This window comes from Erythrolamprus reginae, chromosome 2, assembly GCF_031021105.1.
Source record: "Erythrolamprus reginae isolate rEryReg1 chromosome 2, rEryReg1.hap1, whole genome shotgun sequence".
Classification (NCBI taxonomy): Eukaryota; Metazoa; Chordata; class Lepidosauria; order Squamata; family Dipsadidae; genus Erythrolamprus; species Erythrolamprus reginae.
This window is the reverse complement of record NC_091951.1, coordinates 23,355,322-23,368,679: the sequence shown is the minus strand read 5'-3', so window position 1 is coordinate 23,368,679 and position 13,358 is coordinate 23,355,322. Positions and strand designations below refer to the sequence as shown.

The 13,358-nt window shown below is 41.6% G+C and overlaps 1 pseudogene; it reads left to right on the top strand.

Annotated features, from left to right (window-relative positions):
• LOC139159966 (zinc finger protein 208-like) overlaps positions 1-13,358 on the top strand; it is a 74,464-nt pseudogene that overhangs the window by 3,265 nt on the left and 57,841 nt on the right.

The following is a 13,358-nucleotide window of genomic DNA, read 5'->3' as shown; positions in this document are numbered from 1 at the left end:
CAATCTCAGTGCCAGAGACAAGCAAACTCCTAGAAATTCGGCTTTTATAAACTCAGTCATGCTTAACTGATGATAATTCATCAAGAACAATTCATTATACCCAGGATTTAGACTTTGTCCTACTAACAACATTATACATCCTTTGAACTCACTTTTTTAGATCAGATGTTATCTATATGAACTTGGCTGAATTGATTAATTAACTGAACTGTTGAAATATTTCTTACCTATATTTTTAATAATTAATATATATTTTAATAATTAATATGAATTTTTAGCTTTATATTAATTTCTTTTAATTAATGCTTACTGATGATTATTCATCAAGAACACTTGATTAGCAGCTCAGGGCTGCTACGTAGCCTCTTCATAGTTATTGAAGAAAGAAGGTGTAATTTGTTTTTCTTACAACTGTATTTGTTGATAACCCTCTGAACAGCTAAGAATTTGTGACTGACATTTATGCATATGTTTTGGGAATGTCGGGTAGTGCAGAACTTTTGGAAATAAATGCAAGAGGTTACTAATAGGATGTTAAACATATGGTGGACAATTACAAAGGAATTAAAATTAGAATTACAAAAGAGTTAAAAGGAACGAGATGGGAGAATTTAGAGAAATAAAAAAAGCAGTGATAGAAAGCACTCAAGCAGTAATAGTCCTAGGCTGGAAGGATGCGACCAAGGATGGTATTGGTACATAGTGGATCACATTCAGTTTGAGATTATGGATAAGAGGATGAATTCGGCTTATGAAACCAATCTGAAGGAACTGATGGGACAAGGTAGGGTCAGTATAATTCGAGACCAAGCTATAAAGAAAAATTAGAATCACTTTATAATATGTAAATAGATATATTGCTCTCGAGTTAAAATGGTATCTGCAAAATATGCCCCCATGTGGGTGGAAGTGTATGAATGTTGTCTTGTGGCGGGCACTAAAACACTGAGCAAATTGTTATATGTTGTGTGTTGCGTGGATGTTCTATATTATAAAAATTAATAAAAATACTTTTATAAAAGGAATTTGTGACTGACAGAAGTCAACAGGTGAATTTCTTAATGGAACGGATAATGGAAGTTGGATCCTGATAGTCAAATGTGTCACAATTAATGTAAGAGATTATTCTAACATAATGCCATGTTTGCTTTTTCACTGTAATGTATACAGTGGTCCCCCGATTATCGCGAGGGTTCCATTCCAGGACCCCTCGCGACAATCGATTCTTCGCGAAGTAGCGGTATGGTGTTTTTACTTCCGCCGCAGCAGCGAGGAGCCGAAGATTGGGGTTTCCCCGCCGCCCACGCAAACTCCTCGCTGCTGCCGCGCCCGCCGCTTGTCTTGTCCGCCCGCCGCTTGTCCGCCGCCTGCCTGCCCGCGCGCGCGCGCCGCTCGCCCGTCCTTCGCCCGCCCACGCCGTTCGCTCGCGCCGCTTCCCAGCTGAGTCCTGAAGCCAGAAGGCAAAGGCGAACTTCCGCGTTTGGCTTCGGGACTCAGCTGGGAAGCGGCGCTGGGGTTTCCCCACCGCCCACGCAAACTCCTCGCTGCCGCTCGCCCGCCCTTTGCCCGCTCACGCCGTTCGCTCGCGCCGCTTCCCAGCTGAGTCCTGAAGCCAGACGGCAAAGGCGAATGTCCGCGTTTGGCTTCGGGACTCAGCTGGGAAGCGGCGCTGGGGTCTTACTGGCCGCCCACGCAAAGGGGAAACCCCGGCTCCTCGCTGATGCCCGCCGCTCGCCCTCCCGCCAGCAAGAGGGGGAAGACCCAGGGAAGCTGCCCAGCAGCTGATCTGCCCGGGGAACGCAAACTCCACCACCTACGCATGCGTGGCCCTAGAAAAAAGGGGCGCGCATGCGCAGATGGTGTTTTTACTTCCGGGTGGAAAAATCGCGATATAGCGATTAGCAATGTTCGAGAGCGCGAAACTCGGGGGATCACTGTACTTCATTTTTCACATCTTTGCAACAAACAATAAAAGTTACATTCTCTTTGAATTCTGCAGGCAAATATGATGCCAATAAAGCCACACTGGACAACTGAGAATAACAAGCAACATTGAAAAACAATGCAAATTGAGGCTGAAAGAAAAATATTCTCCATTTCCTTCAGAAAACCCACACAAAAGTGATTTTGAGCTTGAAAAAGTAGAGTACGAGATACTCAAATACTGTATACATTACACAAAAAGGTCTTAGGATAGGAAAGTCAATTGGATAGGCACATGGGGCAGACAGTTAAGGTAGGCCTTGCCCTGAGAGGAAGAAAAGTTCTTAAATCAAAGCAACACATAACAAAGGATCACACATATTTTTGACCTTCTTAAGAATATCAATGGAGGAAAGCTACACAGAAATGCCTATATTGAAAAAAGCAAACTTCAAATGGCAAGTGATTATGCAGGAGAGAATCCACTCCGGACAACAGCCATACTAATTATCTGAGTGTGGTAAAAGCTCAGGTCAGAATTGGTCCTTTCTGGTTCATGGAAGGATCCACCCAGGAGAGAGGCCCTACAAGTGGTCCCAATGTGGTAAATGCTTTAGTGAAAATGATTTAGTGATACAACAGTGGGCTCACACCATGGAGGAGGCGTATGACTGTCCTGATTGTGGGAAACATTTCATTGCAAATTCTGCCCTTGTGAGACACCAGAGGACTCACACAGGAGAGAAACCTTTTGAATGCTATAATTGTGGGAAAAGTTTCAGTCAGAATTCCCACCTGATAAGACACCAGAGGATTCACAAAGGAGAGAAACCCTTTGAATGTCCTGATAATGGGAAAGTTTTCAGTAAGAATTTCTGTCTGGTGAATCATCAGAGGACTCACACAGGAAAGAAACCCTTTGAATGTCCAGATTGTGGAAAAAGTTTCAGTCAGAATTCCCACCTTATAATACACCAGGATACTCACACGGGAGAGAAACCCTTTGAATGTCCTGATTGTGGGAAATGTTTCAGTAGGAAGTACACCTTAGTGCTTCACCAGAGTAGTCATACAGGAGAGAAACCCTTTGAATGTCCAGATTGTGGAAAAAGTTTCAGTCAGAATTCCCACCTTATAATACACCAGGATACTCACACGGGAGAGAAACCCTTTCAATGTCCCGATTGTGGAAAAAGTTTCAGTCAGAATTCCAACCTGGTGATACACCAGAGGACTCACACGGGAGAGAAACCTTTTGAATGTCCTGATTGTGGAAAAAGTTTCAGTCAGAATTCCAACATGGTGATACACCAGAGGACTCACACAGGAGAGAAACCCTTTGAATGTCCTGATTGTGGAAAAGGTTTCACTCAGAATTACCACCTGGTGATGCACCAGAGGACTCACACAGGAGAGAAACCCTTTCAATGTCCTGATTGTGGAAAAAGTTTCAGTAGGAAGTACACCTTAGTGCTTCACCACAGTACTCACACAGCGGAGAAACCTTTTCAATGTCCTGATTGTGGAAATCATTTCAATGAGAATACACACCTGGTGATACACCAGAGGACTCACACAAGAGAGAAACCATTTGAACATCCTGATTGTGAAAAAAGATTCAGTCAGAATTCCAATCTGAGGAGTCATCAGAGAACTCACAAAGGAGAAAAACCATTTGAATGTCCTGATTGTGGAAAAAGTTTCAGTTACAATTCCCACCTCATGATACACCAGAATACTCACACAGGAGAGAAACTCTTTGAATGTCCTGATTGTGGGAAAAGTTTCAGTAGGAAGTACACCTTAGTGCTTCACCAGAGTACTCACACAGGAGAGAAACCTTTTGAATGTCTTGATTGTGGGAAATGTTTCAGTCAGAATTTTCACCTCATAAGACACCAAAAGTCTCACACAGGGGAGAAACCTTTTGAATGTCCTATTTGTGGAAAACGTTTCAGTCAGAATTCCCATTTGAGGAGTCATCAGAGAACTCACACAGGAGAGAAACCTTTTGAATGTCCTGATTGTAGGGAAAGTTTCAGTCTCAATTCCCACCTGGTGATACACCAGAGGACTCACACAGGAGAGAAACCCTTTGAATGTCCCGATTGTGGAAAAAGGTTCAGTCAGAATTCCAACCTGGTGATACACCAGAGGACTCACACAGGAGAGAAATCCTTTGAATGTTATGAATGTGGGAAAAGTTTCAGTCAGAATTCCCATCTGAGGAGTCATCGGAGAACTCACACAGGAGAGAAACCCTTTGAATGTCCGGATTGTGGGAAAAATTTCAGTCAGAATTCCTATCTGGTGAAACACCAGAGGACTCACACAGGAGAGAAACCCTTTGAATGTCCTGATTGTGGGAAAAGTTTCACTCAGAATTCCAACCTGGTGATACACCAGAGGACTCACACAGGAGAGAAACCCTTTGAATGTTATGAATGTGGGAAAAGTTTCAGTCAGAATTTCCACCTCATAAGACACCAAAAGACTCACACAGGGGATAAACCTTTCGAATGTCCTGATTGTGGAGAAAGTTTCAGTCAGAATTCCCATCTGAGGAGTCATCAGAAAACTCACACAGGAGAGAAACCCTTTGAATGTCCTGATTGTGGGAAAAATTTCAGACAGAATTCCTGTCTGGTGAAACACCAGAGGACTCACACAGGAGAGAAACCCTTTGAATGTCCTGATTGTGGAAAAAGTTTCACTCAGAATTCCCACCTGGTGATACACCAGATGACTCACACAGGAGAGAAACCCTTTAAATGTTATGAATGTGGGAAAAGTTTCAGTCAGAATTTCCACCTCATAAGACACCAAAAGACTCACACGGGGGATAAAAGTTTTGAATGTCCTGATTGTGGAAAAGGTTTCACTCAGAATTCCCACCTGGTGATACACCAGAGGAGTCACACAGGATAGAAACCCTTGGAATGTCCTGATTGTGGGAATTTTGCCTGAGCAGTGCAGTGGAGTTGTGGAGGCAGCCACCATTTTGCCATGTCTGCCTCTGTGTCAAAATGGTGGCTGCTTCTGGGTCACTGTCATGTGAGACTGGGACGAAGTGTTCTGTGGACTTTGTAAACTGTGTTAAGGAATTGTGGGTTTGCTGGAAATAGTGGTTGTCTCTGGGAGAGCTCCAAAAGGGCAGGGCATGTATCCTTGGGCCACCTCAGAAATAGACAAGGTCTACTTCTGCCAATATTGTGCTGCAACTGCCAAAAACGCTAATGCAGTCCTAGGGTGCATCAACAGAGGCATAGAGTCTAGATAAGAAGAAGTGATAGAGTTGCTTTACATTTTGCTGGTGATAGAACATCTAGGGAAAAAAGTGCCTTCCAGCTCTAGCCGCATGATGCTATGCTGCTATAGATTTAGAGATAGTTTGGAAAATAGGTACATAGTAGCCCCATGAATGTTCTTGTGGGAAAGTCACTTTTTTTAAAAAAAAGCTTATTTTCTTCACAAAATTGATGTTTAGTATAAACTAAAAAAAAAAATCAAAATCAAAATAAGGATCGACAAAACATTTAAAAAGGAAAAAATATTGGATTAATTAGCTTAATGGAGAAATGAAAGTTTGAATTAAGATTTGCATAAAAGAGAGTTCAACACTGTTTATACTGATGCATCGTAATCTTTTAGAGTAAGCTGGGGAAAAATATTGTTATTTAAAGGTTTATGAATTGATAATGGGGTATAAGTTCTATAGAATGTTTTTTAAGGGAAGAGCCTCCATTGAATGATTAACAGAAAATTTTTTATATATATGTTTTATTATAAGCATGGTTTTAGTGTTTGTAATTAAGTATTGTTTTTATTTTATGTTGGAGAAAAATAAAATATATATACCGGATTTAGAGGCAATTTAGAAATTAGGTACTTAGTAGCCCCATCAATGTGCTTGTGGGAAGGGGACTTTTTTTTATAAAAAAAAGGTTATTTTCTTCAGAAAATTAATATATAGTGCAAAACTCCAAAAAAAAGAAAAAAATTCTAATCCAAAATAAGGATAGACAAAACATTTAAAAAGGGATAATGTGCATTAAAAAAGACAAAAACAGATTTACTTATGTTATTCATATTACTCCACACTTGAATATTCAAAAATATATTGGAGCAAAATTTATCAACTACTGTTTGCACTGGTCCCTTGACTTTCGCGGGTGTGACTTTTGCCGAAGGGCTATACCACGAGTTTAAAAAAAATATTAATAAAAAAAATACTCCACAGTTCTTTTGAACACCATGGGTTTTCCTAAGAAAGAAAGATTGGAAAATGCATGGATGTTTCTCATGTGCATTCACACATTCAGGGACACCCTCACTTTGTCTCATCCAGATATACCTGCACACATGGAACCATTTTATAAGCCATAAACTCTATGTCAGTATTTCCCTGTCTTGGGAATTAGTAAGTTGGAGTAATTTTAGGAGCATCTCATACCTGCTGTCACCGGATATTTCCCTTGGGGGAGGTTGCTTTCTTCTGCAGGAGAAGGGAGGGAGTAAGGAAGAGAGAGAGGAAGGAAGGAAGGGAGAAAGATGGTAGGAAGGAAGACAGAAAGAAAAAAGAAAGCAGGAAGAAAGATAGATGGTATGAATAATAATAATAATAATAATAATAATAATAATAATAATAATAATTTATTAGATTTGTATACTGCCCCTCTTCGAAGACTCTGAGGGAGAAGGAGGGAAGATAGGAGGGAAGACAGAAAGAAAAGCAAGAAGGAGGAAGGTAGGGAAGGAAAGATGGAAGAAAAAGAAAGAGGCTCATCTTTATTTATTTATTTTATTATTTATTTATTTATTTTGTCCAATACACAATGAGGATTTTGGTGGGTATATATATATATATACACACACACACACACAGTAAAATACATGATGAAGGTTGTAGAGAAGATACTCATAGTAAAATATATCAAAGAAAGAATAAAAAAGAATATATAATAGAAAATATCAGTGAAAGAACAGAAGAGATATAGGAATAACTTTGATTGCTTAAGCAAGAGCGTTATTAAGTGAGTTTCAACACATTTTAAAAGTTGGCCACGCCCACCCGGTCATTTGACCACCAAAGCTCACCCACCTGAAGGGGGTGGGGACACTGAGGATGAATTTGTAGCACCAAGGGGGCGGTGGGCTGAAAAAGGTTGGGAAACACTACGTTAGATAGAGGAAGAATAAGCACGTTCTTTCGCCGGCTATGGAGAGAGGGCAGTCACATACCAGCAAGTAGAAAACCGTTAACAAACCTATGGGTGGAGCTTAAAGGAGTTAAAACCATCGAGTACAGCCTTGCTAGAAAGGCTAGGAGGAGAGGAACTTCTTCCGGATCACTAGTGGGAGGAAAGCGGCGTGCTTAGTGGCTTTTGTGTTCTTCCCAGGGTCGAAACAGCATCTGGAAGGTGAGTTGAGGGTAAAGGTCGTAGGAGAGGCTGGGAGCAAGTCGGGCTGTTTGGTTTCCTCCATGATGTGGAAGCAGAGAGGCAGTTGGGCTGAAGCACGTGAGCTGCTGCTACATGTTTCTTCCCTCCCCAAAATTTGAATCCACTGGTGCTCCACGCTTTAACACTGGTGGCTGCAATTTTCTGCTGGTGAGAAGATTTAAAAAGGCTCCTTCAAGCGAATTCCTTGGAAACAACTTTCCACTGGAGGTTCTGGGTGCTAGAATACTTAAGGTTTTAAATAAGAGACTGGACAGCAATTAATCAGGAATGATATAAAGTGTCCTGCCTGAGCAAGGGATTAGACTGCAAGACTTCCAAGGTCCCTGTTATTCTCTTTATTTATTTAGGGACTTGCAGTTTTCTTGGCAACAATATTGGACTGATCTGCATCTGCTCTCTCTGCTTCCAAGTCTAGCCAAGAAGGACAATATTTCCTAATGGTGCTCCATCCCTGTATTAAGCAGGTTCAACTGTACTTAAGCCCATACTTTGGGGGGGGGGGGAAAGCTATTGAGGACCTATTGGGATGTTCATTTGTATATGTAGTCCTCACCACTTGTTTCCTGAGCCTTCAAAGTTACAATGGAATGAGTCCAAGGAATAGGGTGGCATAGAAATCTGATTAATAAATAAATGGCACTTTAAAAGCAGGCATTAATCTTTTATACAAATTTGTGGTGGTTATAGCACATTCAGTGACCGCACTTCAGAAGTTCCTCTGGAGATGAAGATGCAGAAAAAGGAATTGAGGATGGTTGCAGCATCCCACACTCATGGTCCCCATTAGTGACTTTCACAGCTAGCTTCCTGACAAGGAAAATCAATGGGAATACTGGTAGGAAGTTGCAAGTTATGTGTAATTGTAGTGATTTGTTTAATGGGCAAAAGTGGTGCTTCAAATCTTGTAGAGGATTGATCTCTCTCTCTCTTTTTATTTGACTTCTATGCCGCCCAATCCTATAGGATTCAGGGCGGCTTACAACAATATAAAACACAATAAAATACAATAATAAAAGAAGTCAATATAAATACTAAAAACGTAATACCCCACAGCAATGTAATCAACCAAGCATTACATACTTATCTAATCAACATAATTCTGCCGTGACAGATAGTATTATTCATAGCCCCCAGGCCTGCTGGCACAACCAGGTCTTCACTGCCTCTTTCAGAAGACCAGTAGGGTGGGAGCAGTGTGAATATTGGGGGGGGGGGGGAATTGATTCCATAGATCCGGGGCAGCCACAGAGAAGGCTCTCCCTCGCAGCCCCGCCAACCTGCATTGCTTAGTCTCCAGGACCTGGAGAAGGCCAACTCTGTCGGATCTTATTGGTCTCTGGGAGGTATGTGGCAGGAGACAGTCCCGTAGATAGTCTGGTCCTAAGCCCTATAGGGCTTTATAGGTAATAACCAACACCTTGAATTGTGACTGAAGTCTAATTGGTAGCTAATGAAGCTCGCATGGCTGCGCTATGGACTATTTGCAGTCTCCGAAAACTCTTCAAGTGTAGCTCCATGTAGAGCACATTGCAATAATCAAGACGGGAGGTGATATGGCCGCAACTGGTATACCAGGCAAACCTGGGCAAAGGACCCCCTGGCCACAGCTGAGAGATGGTGATCGAGGTTCAGCTGTGAATCCGGGAAGACACCCAAGTTGCGGACCTTGTCTGAAGGTGTCAGCATTTCCCCACTCCCCAGAACAATGGACAGAGAGACGGAATAGTCCTTTGGCGGGAATGCCCAAATCCACTCGGTGTTTAGTGGGTTGCACTTGAGCCTGTTGGCTCCCATCCAGACCATTACTGATTCCAGGAACCAGCACATCACATCAACTGCTTCCCTGAATTGGCATGGGGTGGAGATGTATAACTGGGTATCATCAGCATAATGATGACACCTCACCCCATGTTGTCAGATGATCTCATCGAGCGGCTATATGTAAATGTTAAATAGAAGGGGGGAGAGGACTGACCTCTGGGCCACACCACAAAGTAGGGACCGAGTGGTAGACCTCAGCCCCCCCCAACACCAACTGCAAGCAACCTGAGACGGAGAAGGAGACCCACCATAAAATGGTGCCTCCCACTCCCAACCCCTCAAGCCGCTGTAGAAGGATATCATGGTCAATGGTATTGAAGGCCACTGAGAGGTCAAGAAGCACCAGGATAGAGGAATAATCCCTATTCCGGACCCACCAGAGATCATCTATCAGCGTGATCAAAGCGGTTTCTGTGCTGTGACTGGTCCTAAAGCATTCTCAACAACCTTACCCAAGAAGGGCAAGTTGTAGACTGGCCTAAAGTTCTTCAACTTGGCTGGATCCAGAGATGGTTTCTTGAGGAGGGGTCACACAGCTGATGAACAATAACGCTGGGCATATCATGTCACCATTTATTCGACAAAAGAAAGCTAAAATAGAAAATCTTGGGTGAAAAAATAACATCTTGTAGAGCCACCTTTAGCAGCAATAACTGGAAGTAATTTTTTTCTGTATGACTTTTACCGGTCTGCAACATCTCTGTGGAGGAATATTGGCCCACTCTTCTTTACAACACTCTTTTGGTTCATTGAGGTTTGTAGGCATTTGTTTATGCCCAGCTCCCTTGAGGTCCCACCACAGCATTTCAATCGGATTGAGATCTGGACTTTAACTGCAGTTGCAACATCGTGATGCTTTAGTTTTCAGCCATTCTGTTGTAGATTTGCTGGTGAGCTTGGGATCATGCTCCTGATACATAATCCGATGTTGGGCAAACTTTACCTGTTGGAGAGATGGCCTGACATTTGACTGTAGAATACAGTAGTACCTCTAGATATGAGCTGTTCCACATGCGAGTATTCCAAGTTACGAGCCACGACGGGAGCGAAATTTCTTTTTGACACCTGAGCTCAAATTCGGGATACGAGCCGAGCTTCCACTAGGTGGCGCAAGAATCCTTGCTTCTGGTTATCTCGGAGGGGAAAAACAAAGTCTAAAGTCATTTGTTCCAGATACAAGTTGTTCGACATACAAGCTCCATTCTGGAGCGAATTAAACTCGTATTGAGAGGTACTACTGTACTTTGATATAGAGAGGAGGTCAAAGGAGACTCAAAGAGTGCACAAGGTGTCCAGGTCCTGTGGTATCAAAAGAAACCCAAATCATCACCCCTCTATCACCCTGATTGATGGTTGGTATGAGTTTTTTGTGCTGAAATGCTGTGTTTGTTTTTCATCAAATATGGTGCTGTGCATTACAGCCAAAAATTATATATTTTTTATTTAATTTTATTCATTTTTTCATTTAATTTGTCAAGTACGTATTGGTAGTATACAAAGATATAACAATGTTTATTAGTATGTTTACTAGTAAGAGAGAAACATTAGGACAGGGGACAATAGGCACGCTGGTGCACTTATGCACGCCCCTTACTGACGTCTTAGGAATCTGGTGAGGTCAACAGTGGATAGTCTTAGGGCAAAGTGGATAGTCTAAGGGGGTTAATCTAAGGGGGTTAGGTGATGATACTACAGAGTCAGGTAGTGAGTTCCATGCATTAACTACTTGGTTACTAAAGTTGTATTTCCTGCAGTCGAGTTTGGAGTGGTTTATTTAAGTCTTTATCTGTTGTGTGCTCGTGTGTTGTTGTGGTTGAACTGAACTAGTCATTGACAGAAAGGACGTTGTAGTAGATGATTTTATAAGCTATGCTTAGGTCATGTTTAAAGCGACGTAGTTCTAAGCTTTCTAAATTTAGGATTGTAAGCAGTGTTCCCTCTAATTTTTTTGCGGGGTGGGCGGAAAAGTATAGTGTCTGAGCGGCAGTCCCTTCGGGACTGGGCGGCACAGAAATAATAAATAAACAAACAAACAAATAAAAAACCCACCCTGTTTTGCCTCAGAGAATTTCAAAATAAAATACTGTATTGTGTGTCTATAACCGTGAGCTCATAATAGGGCAACTCTATCAATATCAAAATGCCCCGATTGTGGAAAAAGTTTTAGTCACAATTCCAGCCTGGTGATACACCAGAGGACTCACACGGGAGAGAAACCCTTTGAATGTCCCGATTGTGGAAAAAGTTTTAGTCACAATTCCAGCCTGGTGATACACCAGAGGACTCACATGGGAGAGAAACCCTTTGAATGTCCCGATTGTGGAAAAAGTTTTAGTCACAATTCCAGCCTGGTGATACACCAGAGGACTCACACGGGAGAGAAACCCTTTGAATGTCCCGATTGTGGAAAAAGTTTCAGTCAGAATTCCCACCTGGTAAGACACCAGAGGGTTCACACAGGAGAGAAGTGCTTTCAATGTCCTGATTTTTGGAAAAGTTTCAATCAGAATTCCCACCTGGTGACACACCAGAGAACTCACACAAGAGAGAAACCCTTTGAATGTCCTGATTGTGGAAAAGGTTTCACTCAGAATTCCCACCTGGTGATACACCAAAAGACTCACACAGGAGAGAAACCCTTTGAATGTTCTGATTGCGGAAAAAGTTTCAGTCTCAAATCCAATCTGAGGAATCATCAGAGAACTCACATAGGAAAGAAACAGTTTGAAACAGTTTGAATCTCATCTAGTGCTACACCAGAGGATTCACACAGGATAGAATTATTATGAGAAGAATTTTGAATTTATATTAGAATTAGTTTTAAATATGAAAAGTTTTAAATATGAAAAATTATAATGAGAAGTTTAACAAATTATTTCTTAACATTTACAATAATGAATTGTAGTTAAATATGTATTCTTTTTTCTGTATTCAAATTTATACTTTTGAGATAAGCGGGGAAAATACAACCCCACTTTTATGTTAAATGTATGTCTGTCTGTTCGTCTATTTTGTGAAAATTAATAAAAATAATGAAAAAAAAAATAGAAATCCTTGGAATGTCCTGATTGTGGAAATATTTTAGTCAGAATTCCCACCTGGTGAAACACCAGAGGACTCACCCAGGACAGAAACCGGATTGATTGATTGATTGATTGATTGATTGATTGTTAGAGTTGAAAGGGACCATGAAGGCCATCGAGTTCAACCCCTGCCCAAGCAGGAACCCTATAGTACATCAGTCAAGTGGCAGTTCAATCTTCTCTTAAAAATGTCCAGAGTGTTGGAGTTCACAACGTCCGCTGGTAGGTTGTTCCATTGGTTGATCGCTCTGACCGTCAGGAAATTCCTCCTCCTTATCTCCATGTTGAATCTCTCCTTGGTCAGCTTCCAGCCGTTGTTCCTCGTCCGGCCCTCTGGTGCCCTGAAGAATAAAGTGATTGCTAGCAGGCATACACTCCTTAAATTTCATTTAAAATTTCCACCTCAGTTAAACACTGGACGACTCAGACATGTGAAAAATCCTTCAAATGTCCTGTCTGTGGATGATCTTCAGGTTTACATTGTAACTTATTTCATCTTCACTTTGGTTTTGTCTCTCCAAAGGACGGTGTTCCAGAAGTCTTGCTATTTGTTCAGATGTAACTTTGTAAAACTCAGCTGTGCCGTAAGGTCATTTTAGAAAGAAGAGGCTTTCTCCTGGTAACCTTTCCAAATGGACAATACTTGTTCAGTCTTTTTATAATTGTACCGGAATGAACTTTAACATTTAACAAGATAAATGAGGCCTGTAAAACCTGAAATGGAATTCCTGGATTTATTGTAATTTCTCTGGGCGTTACAAGTTCCGAACTTGGGGTGAATTTGCTGGTATTTCCATTCCTGGGAAGATTGGCAATTGTCTGGAAGGTTTCCCATTTATGAATATGGAATCTAGAATGATGGAGTTTAATTGTTTTGAAATAGTCGTATAACCCTTCCCAGATAACAGAATAACAGAGTAGAGGGGGACCTTGGAAGTCCTCTAGTCCAAACCCCTGTTCAGGTAGGAAACCTAGACCATTTCAGACAAATGGTTATCCAATCTCTTCTTTAAATCTTCCAGTGTTGGAACATTCACATACAATGCATTCAGAAAGTGTTTGGGGGCCC